The sequence below is a fragment of the Miniopterus natalensis genome, chromosome 6 (assembly GCF_054644295.1).
Source record: "Miniopterus natalensis isolate mMinNat1 chromosome 6, mMinNat1.hap1, whole genome shotgun sequence".
Taxonomy (NCBI): domain Eukaryota; kingdom Metazoa; phylum Chordata; class Mammalia; order Chiroptera; family Miniopteridae; genus Miniopterus; species Miniopterus natalensis.
Window position 1 is genome coordinate 74,571,958 of NC_142086.1, and position 22,826 is coordinate 74,594,783.

At 34.8% G+C, this 22,826-nt stretch overlaps 1 long non-coding RNA gene across 5 annotated transcripts in view; it reads right to left on the bottom strand.

Moving 5' to 3' along the window:
• The window catches only part of LOC148092950 (uncharacterized), a 213,575-nt gene that overhangs the window by 94,115 nt on the left and 96,634 nt on the right, over nucleotides 1-22,826 (bottom strand). For 2 of the 5 annotated variants that reach the window (XR_015714686.1, XR_015714682.1), the window contains exon 1: nucleotides 5,813-5,836. The exons of the other annotated variants lie outside the window; for them this stretch is intronic. This is a non-coding gene — a long non-coding RNA (uncharacterized LOC148092950). Of the gene's footprint in view, nucleotides 1-5,812; nucleotides 5,837-22,826 lie in introns of those variants that run through there. 5 annotated transcript variants of the gene reach the window in all.

The following is a 22,826-nucleotide window of genomic DNA, read 5'->3' on the forward strand; positions in this document are numbered from 1 at the left end:
CAACTATATACCAAGAGGTACAGATATAGTGAAGACAGACAAGATCCCCAGAAAACAGTAAGCAAGCAAAGAGCAATAACAAAAATCAGTCATTTAAATAACAAATATTTTTACAATGTCAAAATTGGGGAAAATACATAGTAGAGAGTAGCCTAGTAAAAATGGAGACAAAATGGGTTCCCTGAGAATTTTATACTGGGATATGAATCATGAAGAGGAGTCACCTGTCACCATGTTGTGAATGAGGAAAATGCCAAAGGCAACACCATGGATCTTTTCACTGTGAGTTAAAGTGTAAAACAGCATCCAGGAAGACCTTATTTTAAATCCCTACTTGCTCCTAAAAGTCAAGTTCTTTCCTTTACACCATATTACTTACATGTGACTTAATTTCTCATGAAATCTCCCCAAAAGGGAGAGACCACATATTTATTTAACATTCATTCACAGAATTGTACAGTTTTGTAAAATGATTTCAAACACCTTATTTTATTTGATATTTACAATAGACCTATACAATAGGCAAGGTAGTTATTATTGGGAGAAATCGATGATGGAAGAAGATGAACACTAGCTTTGAAATTACGATTTAAAACCTGGTCCTATTGTTTATCAATTTTAATCCTTGGACATATGACTAAAACTCTCAGAAGATAAGTGAATTGGTCAAATGAAGATAAGTGTACCTTTTTATAGGTTTCATACATTAGCTCACCTTCAACCTTGATTGAATTCATTTAATTAGTAATGATGGAAACAAGAGGCCAAATGCTAAATAGGCTCAATTCAGCCAAACCCTAACATACCATTTTCAGTTTATACTGTTGTTATTCTTCAATCTCATAATTTCAGAGCACAGACTCATTTGTTAGGGGAAAAAAGAAGTCAAGAACTTAAAAGGATTTATATGCACTGATTAATTTTTAAAATATATAGCTATAAAAGGCAATTGCTTTCTTGCTTCCTTATTATGCTAGCTAATGCTTATCGTTTCATACACATGTCAAACACTAATTGACAAAACTTTGAAAGAGGAAGGGAAAGAACAGTATCTCACTTTGAAATATCTTTGAGAACTAAAAATTAAGATGAACATAAGATAATCGGGGGCGGAGGGAAGCTCATACTCTTCATTTCAAACCAGGAGCTCACAAAAGACAGCAATTCAAACCTCCCACCTGTTTGGCAATTTGAAAAGAAAGACCAACTTAGTAATTTGCTTTCTGGTTAATTCTAACATCTTTGATGATAAGTGAGCATCTGTTTACTTGTTTTCATTCAGTAATATTGTGTTGCTTCATTTTCCACATAATAAAACCCACCACTCAAAACAAGTTTGATGTGTATTTTTAATGCAGCTAATTAGGCAGCAGGCAGTTTGGAAGGCTTCTCTGTATAGCACATTAGCAGTTAGGTAATTTCTCCAGGGAAGAGTAGGAGGAGCCCTGGGTCGTTTAAGACTCCAAATAGATCTTTATATCACCATGTCTTTTTTCCTTAACAAAGTTAGCTTCTTTAAATGCAGAGAAAGAACTCGGGTCCTCTTTAAAACTCATGCTGGCTCCATGGTAGTGAGTTCAGGAGCATAGATCCATGGCCAGAAATTAAACTATATTTCTGTCCAACTGCTTGGCAAATACATATTATTACATGTAACTGGGAATTGCCCAAAGTGTGGAGAGTTCAGTTACACTACAGAACATAGAAAAGTCAATTCAAGATGCCCACTCCCTGGATTGCTCAGTGGAGGTAGCACATTGACTTAATTGGAGAAGGGACCAAATTTCAATGACAGCCGAACACTTGGGCACTCATTAAATCTTCCAAGCTTTGAAGAAATCACTAATTGTCTCAGGGTTTTGTTACTAGTCCATTGTTTCCATTTCCCTTTTTTAAGGTCACTGAAAGGTTGCATGAAATAATGGTACTCCAGTTGCTTCAAATTATGAATGTGTCACTAATGTGTCTTTCCAGCAGAACATGCTTCAGTTACTAGTGAGACTAAAGGCTCTTAGTGGCACCTTCCATCAGGAAGCAAAGATCCCTAAAATGTCAGAGGTTTACAAAACTGAAGACAACATCCTTGCACCATTCCATATTATATCTATATCCACATAATTCCTTTCAGTATTATTGCAATTGTTACTTAATGTAGAGCAATTAGCTGAGAAGGCTAGTCCAAACTAGTTCAAGTCTGAAGGATTCACCAATTTAAAGGGAAATGAAATTTTGTAACTTTAATAACATATAATTACACCAACAAATAACTGCCAAAATCTTAGGCAGGGATTTTCAGCTAAAAAAATCAGCTTTTCATTTATTGTTTGTAAGAATTCAGTAAAAATTAATTGAAAACAGTTTTCTTCAAGAGGCTATCCTTTTATTTCTCCCATTGCAAATTAAAAGTTATTTAGTTACAAAGGGAGCACAATATTATCATAGAAAGCATAAAGATAAATCTCAAATGAATACAAGAAGAATTATCACAAATTTTGAATTAGTAAAAACTAAGACTTGACTGTAATAAAAACAAGCTTCAGTCACCCTTAAACAAGATTCAGTAATCTTTTCACCATTTAATATATGCAAAGCCCTTCTGTAAATGTACTATGTTAGTAAATAATCTGTGAGTGAGGGAGAGACATACGCAATAAGAATGTTACATGGTGCTACGTGCAATGCAAATAAGAAAATGAGGAGAGGATATGGGAATTGGGAGTGTGAATATACAGGTTCTGATTTTAGATGGTCTGCTCAAGGTAGGCCTCAGAGAAGGTAACGTGATCTGAACGTAGAGGAAGTAAGGAGGGAGTCAAGCTGGGTCATGAGCTTTACAGCAGAAAAAGGCAACTGTTAAGTTCCCAAAGTATAAATATGCTGGTAGTTTTGAAAAACATCAAAGGATTAACGTGGCTACAGCAGATTCAGCAAAGGGGAGCACAGGAAAAGATGAGGACAGGCGATTTGGGGGGGGGAAGGGGGAGGTAATTAGAAAGGACTTGGAAAGACTTTGGTTTCCACTCTTTGTGAAATTGGGAGCCACTGGAAGGTCTTGAGTAAATGAGGGACGTAGTCCAGCATGCTTTTGAAAGTATCTTCTAGCTGCTGTGTTGAGAATAGATTACAGGCAGACAGGGACAGAAGCACAGTGACCAGTGGGAGCTATTACATCAATCAAAGTAAGTGGCGAGGTGGCTCGAACCAGAGAAGAGGTAAAAGATACAGGCTTCTGTGACACCCACTTCAGTCTCTTGAAGCCTCAAGCATTTTGTTCTCCCTGTATTACAAGATTGAGTGTGCTGTATTATCATATATCTTTTTGTAAAATTTCTCTCTCAATAGGCTGTCAGCACTTGAAAGACAGGAAGCACATCTTACTCATTTGGTACTCTGAGAGCTTAGCACTCTGACAAGCATATTAGGACACTCTGTAAACATTTGTTGAATAAATAGGTTAAAATTAACCTCAATGAACAATGTTTATATTTTTATTTCAGAATAATTTTTTAATATGTGATTGAGAGGTAGAGAAAAGATAAGAAGGGGTTGAATATTACTAAGCCAGCCAGAATTAATAAGATGTGAATTAGCAAAAAAGAATGTATTTTGTGCATTGTCCCACTGTGAAGTAATTCACCATTTAATGGTGACCTTTGGCTCTTTAATAATACCACATCTTTTCTACAAAAGTATGGAGTTTCGCATTCTTTAAATTTGGTTATTGAAGAAAGAATGCAAAACACTTCAAAATCCTAATTGGTAAGAAAGATGACAGTATTTTCAGAAGTAAATACTTAGGAGAGAAACAAATCTTTAAAAAAATCTCAGACTGGATAGAATGGAGTTACATTACATTATAGAATTATATCTAATATAAATATAATATAAAATTATAGAATTACATCAGTGCTCATGGGTGTCTCCAAGCCAAGGAGAAGCTATATCAGAATAGGATTACTGGATATGGATGGAAAAATGTTTCAAGGATCACAAAGATTACAAAAATGCCAAAACCTTTCATCAAAAATGACTAAAAGGAGGAATTGTAAAATAATGTTTTTTAATCCTTATTTATGTCTTTAACAGGAATATAGAAAATAATATGGATTTTCCTTTTAGAATAATTCACTTTTTCTGATCATAAAACTAATATACATTCCTTATAAAAATGAAAAAGAGGTACATTTTTAAAATCACATAATTTTTTTTGCCAAAAAAATCTCTATTAACATTTTCGTATATTTCTAATCTTTTTGCAGAATAAAAACCTGCATACTTACCATTTCACAAAATTGAAATCACACTACATATAATCTCATAGCACGTACTTTTTACTTATCATTATATCTGACCATTTTCCCATGTCATTAAATATTGCTGAAGATAAGTTTTACTGTATTTGTGTTACCATTTTTCTATTGTTTTTGGTCGCTTAAATATATACTGAGTACCTACTATGTGCTAGAAGTACCTTAAGCACTAGAGACAAGACTCATGGAGTTCTTGCTCTTACAGAGAGTTTATATTCAACAAATAGTGCCAGTTAAGTGCGATGAGTGCCATAGGATGCTAATGGAAATGCAATGGACTACCTAACTTTGTCTGGGGAAATCAGGCTACCTTAAGCTAAGACCTACAGGGTAAGCAGAGAGTAAAAAATGTGATTTCTGAATTGTATTCCAAGCAAAGAAAAATGTGTGTACAAAGGTCTGTAGTCAAGAAAAACCATGTTTCATTCAAGGGATGGAAAGAAATCTGTTGTGGCAAGTGGGGAGAATAGAGCAGTTAGGAGAGTGACTTAGCAACTGGTTGCGTTATCAGATCTATTTTTGCAGAGTTGCAGTGCTTGTGTTCAACAAACCCTTATTTTATGAATAGCGATGCTGGGAATTCAGACATGCCAAAGAGAAGCTGTAAAGTGCTTCCTTTAAGTACTATCCTTGGTTTCAGGCATCCATTGGGTATCTTGGAACATATCACCCGTGAATAAGAGGGGACACTACTGAAAGCATTGCTCCTAGGGGAAATGCAGTTAGGTTTTTGTAAGCCTCTAGTTACAATAGTTTTATCCACCGGTCAATAATACATAACCTTGCTTTATGTGTGTTTCTGTTTATGGACACTTGATTTAATATATATTATTGATTCATTCCCATTGAACTCACAGCAAACAGCACTTGTAACTCATGCCTGAACATAGCTTATTTAACACATATATTTTATCCGGGAGACACATTACAGCCTTCCTGTGCTTAGGAACCTACACAGTACTTCAGCACTATGCTTGAGAACCATTTTAAGCAGCTAAATCAAAATAATAAGCAAATAATTTTTAAAAACACGACACTACATAGACCGTGAAAAGGACACATTTATGGTATGAGCACTGCAGTGAGAAGGCAGAGCATTATTACCTTGTTCAACCTCAGCTGGGAACATGTTCAGTGGGAGATTCAAATTGTTTGCTGCTCTGCACAGGCCCACAAATGACTACGACTATGACTACTGACTTTGGAGTACATATAAACTTTAGAAAGCAGGTGAATTAGCAAGTATAGAATCTGTGATTATTAGAGCCAATTGTATTTCTTTAAATGTATTTCTTAGTTCATACCTTGTTTTGGAAATGTCTTCCAGAATAAAGGCATGATCTCAATACAATTCTGCTATTTTAAATGGATTTTTTATTTATATATATTCATTGTATACTTATAATACTTAAAAATATTATAAATAATTTTGTTTCTCTCAGGAATAACAGTTACACTACTGCATAAAAAGAAAATATAACTTTACCACCGTACTCACTCACCATGATCAGTTGTTGTTTTTTCTTTTTCTTCCTGGGATCTTTATACCTCTGTGGAAGGTGTTAAAAATAAAATGAAGAACTAATCAATGGGATGCACAAAAAACTTCAGGCTTCTACTTCTAGTCAATATTTTGCTTTGTTTGGTGGTTCCGCTGGGAGGGCACATACAAGAATCGAGCAATGAATGCATAAATAAATGGAACAACAAATCGATGTTTCTGTCTCTCTCTAAAATTCAATAAATAAAAACATTTAAAAAAGAGAATAGCACTCTTTGTAAAGTTGCAATATTGTTCGATATAAGATGGGTACGACTTTGAATGTGTTCATAAAGCCCTGGGAGTCAATATCTGCACATCCATTAAAATGGGGCTTCAAATAAAAAATTCTATAAAAATCTTATTCTCAAAACTTCCTACCAAGCAAGCTGACAATTTCAGTTTTGAAGATAAGAAGCATCTTTACTTTCTTAGGAAGAGGAAAAGCATAATTCCTTTATTCCACTAGTCTCTATCAAATCCGGCCCAACTTTCTTCCAGAGCTGTCTCTTCCACAAATTGTTCTGACTGTAGTACAGCACATGGGTGCCTCCCACTACACTGTCCCTACTTCCCTTTATACAACACTGCTCAAGACCTGTTCACGGACCATTTCACTTAGGGTTATCTTACATTCTCAAATACCAACACACACCTAAATAGGAGACCTCAGATTCAGATGTCTTTTACCCTTTCCATTAGGCTGTCTTATTCTTGGTGCTACTGGCATTTTGGCTGGATAATTCTTTGTTGTGGGGACTGTCCTGTGCATTGTATGATGTTCAGCAGAATTCCTGGCCTGTACCTATTAGGTGCCAGTAGCAAATCTCCCCACCCCCCACCCCCCAAAGTTGTGACAACCAAAAATATCCCTAGACATTGCCCAATGTCCCTTGGGGGACAAAATGACTCCTGGTTAAGAACCACTGATGTAAATCATCTTCTGAATTTTAGAGTAGAAGAAAACATTTTTTAGACAATTCAACCAAGTTTGTTCTGTCAGTGATTAAGACACATATGAATTAAATTCAGAATCCTGATATAATATGCTGGAAGGCTGCTTGCCATGTTCATAAAGGAATAAAATATTCCAGCTGTTAAAAGAGAGCAATCAATACAAAATTGATCGAGATAAGTAACTCCTTAAGTAATAATTTTGAATGTTTTTGTAACAGAATTTCCAAATCATTCCATCTAAGTTATTCTTGTTGATCAAAAAAAAAAAAAAAAAAAGGTTTAGATTGTAATAAAGAATAAAAGCATTTATTTAGCAAAGAAGGAATTACCATCTGGGGCACAAATTCAGGTAACAACCTAAATTGTGGACCGAAGGGAACAAAGAAAGGCAAGATTTATAAAGACAAAAACTAAAAGTGCAGTTCCTATTAAGGTTCCTTTTGCAAATGAAGGATGCTGGCTAGGTTAACAGGGGCTGGTTAGGTTCACAAAGTAAACAAAAGATGCTGGCTGGTGAAACAGATTAGCTCCTTTCAAAATAAAGAATGCAGTTAGTTTGGTTGCCATGGTAAAAGGAGGTAATGTTCAGGATGTGGTTTCACAGTTAGCTTAAAAGTTCAAAAGTTCATTTGTGAGATGGGTATAAGACAAAATTCTCCATGGCCTCCTGACTCCATTTTAGTTCCCTTGACATAAATGACTCTATCTTGGTAATTTCCTTTCACTTTATAAAATAAAACAAAAGTTACTGTTAGCCTATTTGTATTAAGTGTTGTATTACATAAACATTTTCATTTTTCGATCTTTAACGCTCAAACTATGGTTCAGAGACCAGAAGTGTTACAGTCAGCTGGGACCCTCTCGGAAATGCAGAACCTCAGGTTCCACCCTGGCCACTGAATCAGAATCTTCATTTTAACAAGATCCCCAGTGCTCTGTATACACAGTAAAGATTGAGAAAGGCTGGGTTAGATGAATCCTCTGCCCCTCTATCCACTCTAAATTTAGTAAAATCAAATTATCCTCTTATGTCCAGATACAAACCTTGCACATGTTTATGCTAATAATCCTTTCATTTTTAACTCTTTATCTACTTATTTGAAAGTAACAGAAAAGGAGATATAATGAGTTAAAAAAAACCCAGTGCTTTGAGCATCAACTGAATCATATAATACTTGCCTATTAATGACAAAATCGATGACTTTACCTAGTACATAGATAGTACTTCATTATAGTGGCCATATATAGATAAACATTTCAGGGAATATTTGACCTTTGTTCTTCAGAATTTACCTTTTTAATAAAATCACGTTCTCACAGACGTATTACTTTTGTAATTTTGTACAATTTTGATTTAAAAAAACTATATTGTATATTCTGGAAAAATAGGCATATCCATGGTTTCTATTGCTAAACTATTTTTATATTGTGCTTAATGAGTTTTTAATTCAATAAATAAATTTTCAATTACAAACTCAATTTAAATGAAAATAAATTTTACTTACATAACCTCTTGTCTTTCCTTCTGCTATTTTTTTACTTACATAACCTCTTGCCCTTCCCCCTGCTACTCTCAATTTAGCAACAGTAAGGCAATAAACATGTTATTGGAAGTTAAAGAAAAAGGGGGAATAATAAGAATATTTTTTCCCTCTGTTTTTGTATCATGTTTATCAACCATATTTAAAAATACATAGTGACTTTCCACAGGACGGAAAAATCAGTGACAGAGGTAAGGTGTCAAGTTCCAACATTTCTTTCTTGCCACTTAAATCAATAAAAAAACGGATTTGTCTAAGGCTTCACATTAACTGAGGAATAGATGAGAGAGATGATACGCAAATCTGAAATGTTACTTTTTGATGATCCAAGTCTCATTTTTAAAAAATCAAATATCCATATGATGAAGGACCAGACAGCCAAAGCCTTATAGAGCTGGGAAACCCAACAACCCTATTTCTCTGAACTCCTAATTTTAAAAAATCAAAACACAGAGGAAGTGGGTGGACTGAAATTGCTAAGTGTCTGCCTGTCCTTTTTGTCAGCTAAAGGGAGAAACCTGCCTGCTCCTTCAGTATCAAGGTCTCCATCTATAAGGACAATACACATTCCACAAAGTGCTAGAAAACCTAACTCTTCCTGTCTTAAAGAAGAGGGGCTGAGGGAAGAGAAGACACTGAATGACATTGAGAGAACATAGTTCTTTATTTTCTCCCCAAAAATACAGGATGTCCTAAAAATATGTGTACACATTTTAAGAGTTGATAGGTCAATTATGAAAATGAAATGTATTTTAATAAGCAATGCCTTTATAATTATTCAAAGTGTGTGTATACATTTTTGGGGGACAACATGTATATGTATACAAAGCAGAAATACACAGGGGAGGATCGTGTGAGTAAATACAAATAAGTTTTGCATGAGTTGTGATGTAAACATTTACATTTGTTTTGAGTCATGGATGCAGAAAGCATTGCCTCCCACTTTAGACAGCCAGAGTTCTTTCTCTGCAGATTTACACAAGCTCAAATTCCACCAAACTAATTCTTCTTGTGCATTATTAATCTTTTCTCCAGCTATCTATCTATATAGCTGTGAACCTATGCATATGTTTAAAGAACAAGAAATGAATTGAGCCTTGACTGACTTAATAATTAAAGCACATATTAAAAGAATATATGTGCTTCTTAGAAATTTTGTATATATCTCTGAGTCTTCTGGTAATGTTTTTCATGGAAATGGAGAAATTTAAAAAAAATATTTACGACAGAAAGAAGAGTAAGAAATAAATTGGACCAAGAGAGCAAACAGAAAAGAGACAAACCCATAACTAGTATGATGTAAACGGGCCACCCAGAATATCCATTGCTATAGAAAATATCTCTTATATTTGTTCTCCTTTGAGTACTTATTTCTGCTGACTTGAGCTCTCATTTAGTGATAGTAATAGGTGAAAACTAACTAGACAGGCTTAATTTTCTACCCTCTAATTTGGAACCACCTAGTAATTTTTTCCTTTTTTCAATTAAATACCTATTTCCTTTTCAAAGCAGATATTAACTTCATATAAGCTAATGTTTGTATTTCATTTTTTTCTACTTAAGTTATTAATTTAGACACCTGTAAAGACATAATTAGTTCTGTCAAGTCCTGGAAATTTTCCTTTGGCTCTAAATTATTAGGTGTCTAAGTGGCATGGGCTATAAAATGATTATAGTTTTCACATATTCTGAGATTGTGGGGAATTTTGAAACTCAAATGAGAGTTAGGTAGGCGATATCTATTCCCTCTTCTGTCCCTAGAATTAGTGGTGCTATAGGTCTCAGTTTTCTCATCTGTAAACTGAGAATACTGAACTAGGCAGTCTCTATCGTCCACTCCAGTTTTATTATTTTTTTATTCTAATGTAAATGCTTTCTAGATGCCACTTATTAAGTAAAGGCAGAATGTAATAATAATAACGAAAATTAAATTCAGAGAAAGGATATTTGTTCAACATATCTAATTTGTGGATTTCATTAAGTAGTCCATTAGCAACTCTTTGATTAAAAAATTTGTACTATAGCCTGGCTGGCGTGGCTCAGTGGTTGAGCTCAGCCTATGAACCAGGAGGTCACAGTTCAATTCTCAGTGAGGGCATGTGCCCCTGTTGTGGGCTTGATCCCAGCAGGAAACACGCAGGAGGCAGCAGATCAATGACTCTCATCATTGATGTTTTTCTCTCTCTTTCTACCTCTCTCTTCTTCTCTCTGAAATCAATAAAAACATATTAAAAAATACTTAAAAAAAATTTATACTACATTTAAGGTTGCAAAAGTTAGCAAATAAAAATACAGGACACTCAGTTGAATTTAAACTTTGAATAAACAATAAAAAGCGTTTTAGTACAAGTATGTGCCATGCAAAGTTTGAAACATTCTTATACTAAAGTAAGTGTTCGCTCTCTATCTAACATCCAAGTTTAACTGGGAGTCTTATATTTTATCAGGTCCCTAATTACATTTTCAACCAGTTTATTGTAATTCTTCAGTAGAAAAAAAATCATACTTTTGTAAAATATTCTTCTTATATTTTGTAAAATATTCTTCTTATACTTTGCAGTGAATTGGCATAGTTATTTTATAGCTATTACTTAAGAACATCAAATTTCTTGCTTTGTGCTCCTGAAAGATGTACTTAAGAATGTGCATAATACCACCCTAAATTTCTATAATTTAAAACATTGCTTGACTATCTCCCCACCTATTCAAGATAGTGAGGGAATAGTGTGTTCTGGTTAATTTGTTATTCACTCAGTGTCCATCTATGTCTCACATAAATTTTCCACTTTTAAGAGAATTACAATGAAATTATACACCTAACATTGAAAACTGTGTCATAAATTAACCAAACACACAATAAATAAAAGGAAAAATCGGTAATTTGCACCCAATAAACTTGAAACACTTTTTATCTATAAAAAAGACAATGTGAAGAGAATGAAAAGACAAGCTGCAGGGTGGAGAAAATATTTGTAACCCATATATCTGACAAAGACCTTCTGTCTAGAATTTATAAAAACTCCCAAAACTCCAACTAGATAATGGAAAAAAAGATACAAGAGATGATATACAGATGGCCAGTAACATTAGCCATTAGGAAAATGCAAATCCAAACCACAATGAGATGTTTACTACATACCTATCAGAATGGCTAAAAAAAATAGTGATAATACTAAATTCTGATGAGGATGTGGAAAAACTGGATCATGTTTACATTGCTACTGGAAATGTAAAATGATAGAGCTTCTCTGTAAAACATTTTGGCAGTTTCTTATAAAACTAAGAATGCAACTATCGCGTATCCCAGGCATTGCCCTACTGGGCATTTATCCCAGAAAAATAAAAATAATATTTTTACACAAAATCCTGTACACAATTATTCATAGCCATTCATTTTTAATAGCTGAATCCTGGAAAGAACACAGAAAACATTCCCCTTAGTGGGGAATGATTAACAAACTGTATTACATCCATACCATGGAATACTACTCAGCAATTAAAAAAATGAGCAAACTATTGGGACATGAAACAACTTGAATAAATCTTAAGAGAATTTTGCAGACAGAAAAAAGTTAATCCCAGAATGTACATGATTTTATTTATATAATATTCTTGAAATAATAAAATTCTGAAGACACAGAAAAGAACAGTTGTTGCCAGAGGTTAAAGGAGGAGTGAAGGAGGAGGTGCCATCTTAACAATACTTACTGGTTTCCAATCCATGAACATGGGGTGTCTTTCAATTTAATTAGGTTTTTTTAAAGTTATTTCAGAAATGTTTTATAGTTGTCACTGCACAAAACTTTCACCTTCTTGGTTAAATTTATTCTTGGAGATTTTATTCTTTTATTATATATGGAATTGTGTTCTTAATTTTTTTTGGATTGCTTCTTGCTGGTGTATAAAAACATAATTGAGTTGTGTCTGTTCATCTTGTGTCCTGCCACTTTGCTGAATTTATTAGCTCTAATAATTTTTTTTGGTCGATTCTTTCGGCTGTCCTACATATAGAATAATGCCATCTGTGAACAGAGACAATTTTACTTCTTCCTTTCAATTTGGATACCTTTTATTTCTTCATATTGCCTAACTGCTCTGACTAGGACTTCTGGGATACTGTTGACTAGCAGTGGCAAAAGTGACCATCCTTGTCTTGTTTCTGACTTAAAGCGAAAGCTTTCAGTCTTTCATCATTGAATATGAAACTAGCTGTGGTTTTTTCATAAATGCTGCTTATAATACTGAGGAAGCTTCCTTCTATTCCAACTTTTTAGTGTTTGTATCATGAAAGGGTATTGGATTTTTTCAAATGCTTTTCCCGTGTCCATTGATATAACCCTTTCTTAAAATTCCAGCTAGTTTGAGTGAGGTCTTCTTTTCTTGATAATTGTAAGCATCCCTACATTTTTCTTGTTTTCGTCTTTGTTCTTGTTCTCTTCCAACAGAAATTGGTTCAGCAAGTGGGCAAGTTTTATTTCAATGAATAATAGATCATTTGTTTGGAAAGGAAGTCCTGAGAAATGGCATTGTTAGATCACTCTGATTTTACTGGCTTTAACGTCACTATTATATAAGTCTCTATTTATATCAAGCAATGAAAGGTTGTGGCCTCAAACAATAAGAAAAACAACTTACTTGCAGTTTTGTCTTAGAGTGCAGCAACAATACTGAGGTCATTTCTTCCTGGCATAATTTACTCCTATCCCTGAGAAACGATTTTAAGAAACAATCCTTGTTTTTGGTGAATTCTCTCTTGAAGTCTCTATTGGTTTCTGGCAAATCTTGTCCAAAGGCTGAGGCCATTTGTTCCACACCACTTGATTTTGCTGGGGAAAGATCAATTCAATGGGAAGAGGAAATGTTTGATGCAGCATAAAGTAATAGTGATATATGAAGACTGTAACCAGAGAGGCTCTATCCTTCGTTCTGCTTTCTCATTTGGAATCCCTAACACTTTCTACCATTCCTTGGGCATTTGGAGAAAAATGATGATCTAGAAGTTGTAGACTGCGAGTGTATAAGTTAAGAACAAGCTCAAGAATGGGCCCAGTTTTGTCCAGTCAGTGCTTTCAGGATCTCCAAGTTCCCTGTGCTTTCTCATTGCCAATCTTCAGGCATTTTTATAAAAGAAGGGAAATAACCATCAGAAGGGAAACACAGCAGATTGAATTTTAATGTGATAGGTAAGTATTAGATTGGTTAAGTAGTCACTCCCTTAAGTTTACTTTTCTTTCAATTTCTTAAAATTATTAACAAAGATTCATTTCATTCTCAATGTCCTCATTTTAAAAATGAGAACAAAGTATTAGATAAAGGATTAAATGAGTAAGATTATTCCAAGTATCATCGGAAAAGACAGAAAATTTGGAAATAATGATCACTTGATCAGAGAGCCAGAGTGAAATGTAAAACAAAGAAGGGAAGACTACTGCACACACATTCATGTGGCAGAATTGGGTGAATGTTCAGGAACATTTTGCAGGACAGAAAAAGAAAGCACTCCTCTCCCACCTCTACTCTAAAATACCTTTACAATTACGTGTCCACCATTTTGGTAATTCTGACCAATAGATTTGTAAGATTCTTGTGAGTAAGAAAAAGAATTGTGATGATTAAAAGAGATGTCGTTTAGTCTGTTTATAACAAAGTCCATTACCATCACTACCAGAGTCTTGGGAATACAGTAAGAACATTAGAGTACTTTCTGCCAGCTGCCAGTAGCAGACCCAAGAGGCTCTTGTTTCCACAGAGAGATTAGGGCAATTACACTTACTGTTCACCACCCTCCAAAAAAATCCCAAGTAATTTCCAGTAACAGATTTAAAACCTATTTTCCCTCCTTAGTCATTCAATATAATAAATTCAAAGACTTTCAGAACAAGAATGTACAAGAAGCCTTAATTGTTAAAATTGGATTTTTAGCAAAGCTTTTACAATTTTTCCCAAGTGCTCAGCAGGATTAAATATTCATCATTTGAAACCAAGAAATTTGTGCAAACCCAGTGCCCTGTGCATTTCATGGCTCCCAGAATATTTACATTGCTAACCAGCTACTTATTGTATATGTTAATGGGATTTGAAGTGTCTTATATTCAGCAGCCCTTATTGAGAGCTGTAGCGGCATATATAAAGGCTGGGCACCAGATTCTGCATTTTGGATTGTAGAAGATCATAAAAAGAAAGAGCTTAGTTCCACTTACTCCTTGTGCTATCCTTGATCCAAGCCAGGCTGCTGCCTACCTCTCATTTTCAGCAGAATCAGAGAAGGCAGCAAAGCATAAACCTAGGACCATTAGACCAAGCATCAACTAAAAATTATTAACAAATAAGTAGATGCAACATGTAGCAGAATCAACAAGAGCCGAATCAGGAGGCCTTTCAACAAAATTACTTCGTAAATTAAAGCCAGAACTCCTCTTCCAAGTGATTACCCTCTAAAATGCATCTCTTACCCTCTGAAAATGCATCTCTTTTCTACTGTTTTCAGTGACTTTGACTTCACAGCATTTCCCCTTTGTTCCCACTGGATTGAACAAAACATAGGCATATAAAATACTTATGTATATTTAATATTTTAACATATATTTGAAGTCTCTGTAGAATGCATTTCAGATGCTCCAAATTTTAGTTTTTTAATAAATGTTTTACATTTATATTCAATACTTCAGAGGATTGGGGAGCAGAGTTGTACTTCCAGGAGATTGAAGCCAGAGAAGTAGTGATTATACAATTATCTTGTCAATGAATAGATAACTTATGATTCACTTGACATTAACATATTACATTCATATGGAAATCTAGTTATATGTGACTTTCAGTGTTTGACTCCATAGCTTTTCCTGTAGTCTCCTAGGTCAAAGATACATTTACAAGGACCTCAATTATTTTAGTTGTAAAGTATGAAAACTGAAATAATTCCCACAGTCATTTTCATCTCTAAATCTCCACATGTCATTTTTGTTTGGTCCCAGCAACAAAAAAGAGTCAGAGAGTTTAACTTCACTCATCAATTAATGCATTTAACAAGCATTTATTTAGTACCTGCTATGTGTCAGACACTGTTCTAGGCACAGAGAATACGGCAATAACCAACAGGCTCTATTGTCACAACAGAGTTTAAATGCTAGTGGGCAGGAAGACAATAAAAAAGTAAACAAATTAATATAACTATGATGTCAGGTTGCATAATTGCTACTAAACATAATTAGCAGGGTAAGAAGGAAGTACGAATTTCCTCCAATATATCTCAGGTTTCTTTTTCAGAATTCATTATTCTTAATCTGTATTGTTTCTAAGGCCTTTCAAATGTTTCATTTGAAACATTATTATATCCTGAGATTATTTATTCTTTACAGTTACACTAGTTCTTTGGCTTCTTGTATCTGTTTTTAAATGGACTTGACACCTGAATTATTCTGAAGTGTAACCAGCTCAATACCTTCAGGGAACTAAGTATAATACACCAAGGCTAAGAGGTTTCAATCAAAACAATTCCAGCATTTTCTAGCACTGCTAAAAGTGCAGATGAAGAGGGAAAGTGTAGTGGCACAGTGCATAAAATTTAAAGCATCAATTTAGCAACATAAACACTGTTTCTAAGTTGGCATTTGCTATGGCTGTTGTTCTTTGGGGGAGAGCCATTATTAGCCCACAGTGATTCTTCCTTTTCTGAGAATGGTCCCTGGCATATAGGGCTAGACTTTCAGTAGCTCTGCTTTTACTACATCACCCTACACCTTACCTTAGCCGAACGGTCCAGCGGTGGAAACCTGACATGAGCTGGACCAATCAGATTCTCTTGTTTTGTTTCGATGGTATTTAGAATAAAGTGAGGGACCAAGAAGCAGAATAATGTTAGAGGTGAGTCTTTTTAAATGACAATTGTCCAGATAGGGTCTAAGGGCACTCATACTAAGGTGTGGGGTAACAAACTTCCTGATTCTTCATTATCCATCTCTTTTTAAATAGGAGGGTAAAAAATAACCAGATGAGACTCATAGATAGGAAACATTTAGACTATAGAGACTCTTGTTTGCTATGTCATATCCTTTGACTGTATTTTTTACCAGATAAAAAAGTCATTGAAAGTTTAAATAGGATGAGAAATGAGACCCAATTTTCACTTCTGATTGATCATTTTGACAGCAGGATGGAGAGTTTTTAGAGGAACAAGACTGGAGGGAAGGAAGAAGACTGGCAATGAAGGAAAACAGAGACACAGAGGAGAGACAGAATGCAGACTTGTACTGAATCCCTGCAACCACCTGGTGGCCTAGATAAAGTAGGTATTGTTATTCCACTTTTGCAGTTCAGGAGGAAGAAAAGAAGAGATCAAGGTGATACAACTGGTTTCTGGAAAATTTGGAAACATAATACAGATTCTTCATTTAGAGCTTAGTGTACCTGGAATTGGAAAGCATGAATATTTCATTTTTCAAGGATTTCAATTAGAACAGTTTACATGATCAATTCAGTTCACTAGGTGGTTGAGGTATCAGTATAAACTTGTGTTTGTTTGTTGATTTGTTTAATAGATAAGTACAAAAAAGGGAAAAAAAATAGGTGCATGTATGCATGGGTTAGTATACATACATATACCTCCAAGCTCTGAGAGGGCCTAGGACCCATGACACACACCTATCACCCAGATCTTGCTTTCTAAATACCATTCTCCCAAAAAGGAATTAGGGCTCTTTAGAAGAGTGGTTGATTCCAGGACTGAGGCAGGAGAAACACAAAATGAGCCCTGGAGCATCTTGTGGTTCTAGGATGTAAAAATGCACTCTAAAGGGAATGAAAGCATAATCAAAAGAACACAGGAGCCAACCTGGAGGAGCTCCCAATGACCAAAGCTGAAATAATATGCGCAATAAAAAAACAACAATGATGTTGGACTATAACTCAGAGAGTAAAATAAATGTCCATGAGCCCACACTGATTAATATAAGTAATTGAATATATAAATAGAGCTGGGAAAGGGCCACCCCTTCTATACAGAAGAATTCTAATTAATAAATGTATAAGGAATGGGAAAAATACAAAATCACCATGATGACAGCACCACAGTAGTAACTGTTTCAAGCAACATCTACCAATGGTGCTAAAATTAGTGGATAAAAGTTTCAGGATAAACAGGATATTTGCAGTCTCAAGATTTAACTCCCTCCAAGATATGTGTTAATTAAAAAGGGAGAAATAGCAACTTTATGGAGTAGAAACTTGGCAAGTATCACCTTCACTAAGTGATCAAAGTCAACATCACAAATAAGACATAGGGACATTATGCCCAAGAATGGTACAACATAATTTTTTGTGGTAAATTCATTGACAAAAATACATTACATCCATCTAACCATGAGAAAACATTACACAAGCCCAAACTGAGGGATATTCTACAAAATAGCTGACCAGTATTCTTCAGTATCAAGATGACAAAAGACAAGTAAAGACTAAGGAACTGTCACAGATTGGAGGAAACCCGAGAACTAACTGCAATGTAAGATGAGGACTGGATTATGAAACAGAAAAAAAAATGTTGGTGGGAAAAACAGATGCAAAGCTAAAGTCTGTAGTTTACTTAATGGTAATCAGCAATGTTAACTTCCTGGTTTCAATCAGCGTACTACGATCATGTGACATATTAGCATGGGTGAGGGAATACAGGAGCTTTTTTATCTAGTTTTGCAACTTTTCTTTAAGTCTAAAATTATTTCAAAGTTAAAATTTAAAAAAGTGGTGGCAGAAATATATTTTTCAAAAAGATTTATAGATAAAATTGAATTGTATCCAATAAACATAAACAGTTGTTTTTTTAAATTTGTCAACATATTAAGTAGTTGGAGTTTTTTTCTGTCCATCTTCCTGTGCACTGGAGCCCCAGTTCCTCTAACTAGGAGGCAGCCCCATGGCCGGCACATGGTTTAAATTAGGTTTGTGGAGACATAAGAATTCTGAGAAGGCACATCTGAGGCCCTGGAGTGGGGGAGGAGATGTTACAGATTAGCCTTCTTTATAGACAGGGATCTTGATTCAAAAGACAAACAAGCACATTTTAAAACCACTGGAAAAGTTAAATGACCAAAGACAGAGAACTCAAAGGCCTACATTTGAGCATCAGATCTTCCACATGTAGGTGTGTAAACTGAACCACTTGGGGCCTCTGGTCCCTATTGGTTAACTGGAGATACTGCAAACACCAACTTCACAGGATTGTTGCAGAATTTCATTATATATTTACTGTAAAAATCACATTCTGTTCATACCAATTAGAAGTTATTAAAAAAAAAAAAGATAATATTTAAAATATCATTTGAAATATAGATTTGAATGGCAAGTAGTCACTTTTAAATTGTGTTGTTTTTCCCCCCTGAAGTTCAGTGCACATTTGGGAAAACAGAAGTGCTGCTAGCTTTTCTGACTTGCACTGAGCACATGGTCGTATTTCTCTTTATTTGGCAGCTAATGAAAATAACTGCTAGAAGCTTCCTACTTAAAAGGACTATGAGAGATGGTTAAAACCAAATCTAAATGTTGTTAATAAAGGTCTGGAGATAATTGCAAGGTGGTAATTAATTAGAGTCTCTGGAACTATCCCATATTCACATTTATCATCACTGTATCCCTGAAATAGCATGATGATACTGATAGATTAGCCTCTTAGAGAGTCTTCCATCATGGAGGTTTACTCCAATTCCCTTTCCAGAAAGAACTATCAATTTACTGGCAATTGACCAAGTAATAGTAATAACTTAATGGGTGCTATGCCTCTGCTTTGTTTTAAAAAGGGAACCATTACTTTATTTTCACCTAACACAAACATCAAAACACTTTTCTTGCCAGGCACATAAGCAATGAAATAAAACATTTAGTTTTGGGCTCCCCCAAAACAATCTCCAGGATTTAATCCCATCTCTCTGGCCACTCCTAGTCTTTGTTGTGGGTTCTCTCTCCTCAACAGGAGTCTTAGATGTTATTTTCCTAAGAATTTTAGATTCTCCTTACACCTGGCCCTATATATATATATGTTCTCTGAGTAGATCTATTTATAAGCTGCCCCTGTCTACTGTGGACACCATCATCATTTTTCAAATTATTACAACGGCTTCCTAACTATTTGCTGTACTTTGTTTCCTTGTAATCCATTCTCTGCAATGGCAGCCAAAAGTGATCTTTCTAAAATACTAATCTAATTATGTTAATCACCTGATTAAGCCAAAAGACTTCCCCACTAAGCCCTAGCTAAGCCCTCAAGATGAAGCACAAACTCTTAGTTGCCACCTTCATAATCTGGCCACTATTAAATTCTCCAGTTCCAGATCTTAACCACTCCATCTACTCCCAATGCATTGTACAATGCTGAATATTTATTCTGTTCTACACTATTTCTCTCCAATTGGAACTTTCCATTGCATCCATGGTGCCTAACACTGATCTAGGCACATAAGTATTCAATAAGTAATTGTTAAATAAGTGAATGGATAACTAACTTAATGAGTGAAATGGCTATCTTTACAAACAAAGCAAATCATTGTAAAAATTAATTATTTAAATTCAAATATACAAATATCAATAATTAGACAATATAGTTTACAATAATAATAAAGAAAAGGAAATAAACATTAAAATGATCATCTGAATGTCATATTTTAAAATAGGTTTTAAATATGAAAAATAGCAATATGTTCTTATTATAAATGTATTATTCAGAGAATGTGCAATTTTATTCCCTATAAAACAAACTGAAGTGGTTTCACAATAATGTAACTTACTTTGGCAACTAAAATATAAGATGTGTGGTATGGACATTTATGTAACTGCATAGTGAACAAACCAATGGCCTATTCAGTTTTATAGAGGAAACATTGTTTCCTTGCTTCAGGAGAAATTTAAAGAAGTTACTGGCTCAAGAGGTGAAAAATAGCCTCTTGACAGAATATTAAGCACTGCCTGCTCTTTCATACAGCATTTTTATAGAAATAGGAGCAGATCCCATCAGTATTTTGTAAATCTGTACGGACATGTGAGAGCTTTCATTTGTTTCCCAGGAAAGTTTCTTATTACAAAAAGGCTGCTGCCTAAGTCAGTGAATTGCCAATTATGGTTAACTGCCTTCTCTTTTCCTCTTCAGAGACAGGCAGCAGGCATCCAAATTCTTACCCAATGGCCCTCTCATTTTAACTCATTCTAATGACTTCAAATTTTACTTTCAATATCTTAAGTGAAGGAAAAAACTAAGAAAAACTGTGCAATTCAATACACAACTGCAACCTTAGTAGGAATATGGAGTGGGAAATTTCACTCCTGCGACAACTACCCATTATTTATGGATTGATAAACATTCATACCCAAGTCACTGAAGACATAAATCACATTCATAATGTCTCAATCATTATCACTTTAAGTTTTAATAGGTAAAAGCATGGGCCCCATTCTACTTGTGTGAATTATTCTAATGCAAAGGCTACAAGAGAGAAGCCCATCTAATAACACATGTAGTAATCAAAATTTAATCCAAATAATAAGAAATCACAATTGAAGAGCTTGGTGATAAATTTTCTCCAAATTAGAAAATATATACTACAGATTCAATGCACTGGCTATCAAATTCCAATGTTTTTCACAGAAATAAAAGAAACAATCCTAAAATTTATATGGATCCACAAAAGATCCCAAATAGCCAAAGCTGTTAGAGGAATCAGAAATGGGAGGTCAGAGATGAAATTGGTCAAAAGGTACAAACTTTCAATTACAAACTAAATAATTTCTGGGGGATATAATGTATAGCATGGTCACTAATTAGCAATACTGTATTATACAGTATTTTAAAGTTGCTAAGAGAATAGATCTTAAAAGTTCTCATCACAGAAAAATACTGTAACTATGTGTGATTATGGATGTTAACTAAACTTATTGTGGTAATCATTTGCATATTTACCTATATCAAAACATTATATTCTACACCTTAAACTAATACAATGGTATATGTCATTATATATCAATAAAACTGGGGAATATATAAATATTTCTCTCTTCTTTAATTGAGGAAAGCACGCTATCAAGACAAAAAACTTATAAAGTCAAATAAAGTGAAAAATTTAATGACATAAAATTTTAAAATTTTTTATGGCAAAATACAAGGGTTGGCAAAAGTAGGTTTACAGTTGTGAGTACTATAAACCATTTTCCTTGTATTATTATTTATTACTTTTTGTATTATTTATTATTATTAACCTACTTTGCCCAACCCTGTACATATGTACACAGCTAAAAGAAAAACAACATACATTACATATTACAAAGTTTTGATATCCTTAATTTATAATGCACTCCTGCAAAGCAATATAAACGGAAGCATCAAATAGAAAACTGGGACATGCAAAAAGGCAAGTTATAGATGACATGCAAATGATCAATGAAGCCTCCAAAAGATATTCAGAGTTTTAATAACAAAGAAGTACGAACGAAAGCAAAAGTAGTCTTGCGTTTGGGATTTTCACCCATCCCAGTAGCAAAATTATATAAACAATGTATCAGGTTTGATCAAAGACACAGAACCTTATGAGCACTATGAAGAATGTATTACAAGAGTGTGGACTCGATGTGATTGTACAAGCTGGTCAAACAGGCAGCTGTAAAGGTGAGTTATCCCTGAATCTGTTACTGGGTCTGCATTCGGCAAGACTAGACGTCAGGTGGAAGATGGCTGTTACAGTAAGGAAAAACTGGAATCTGAGAGGACACGCAGGGACCCATGGCTCCCTCTAGAACGGTAGAACCCATATAGGTCTCTCACTGCTTCCAAATCTGCAATATTGATGACAGGGTGATAGGGGAAGTGTTAGTACATTTTCTCATGGAGCTAAACATATACCTGCACTTGGCCCAGGAGTCAAGAGAAGCAGCAGCTGGAGCGGCTGTGGGCAGGGCAGTGGCCCTGCTCCAACAAGGTGAGCCCGCAGACCTCCAGCATTGTGTGCGCACTGCAACATCTCTGTCTTAACCAGGGTTGCTCCCTTACTTTCCCTTCCCAAAGGGCCCCAAATGTTTTCACTGTTTCCCAGTCTTATAAACAAACCATGTTTACTTTTCTTGTAATCTCTTCAACTCAAATGCCATATTTCATTAAATATAATATGCTACAGATTGTAAGATGCCACTGTTTCATGTACCACTAAGAAACAAAAAGCTGCCAATTAAACTAACACCGATTTATCACTTATAACATTTATTCAAAGGGTTTCTTTAGACTTAGTTGGCATAAATTTCAGTCATATATATCACCCCTGTGCATACTTGAAAAGGACAATATAAGTGAGGGAAACTGGCTAGAGTATTTTTCAGTTCTCTTCATGACTGGCTTGACTTCTGAAGCACGTTTAACTCAGCACTATCCATGCCCCCGTTTCCCACCTACTGCGTCCTCTGCGCCACTGTGAGCAGGGGTGATGCAGCGTTCTGTCTGAGGAATATCCTTCCTAG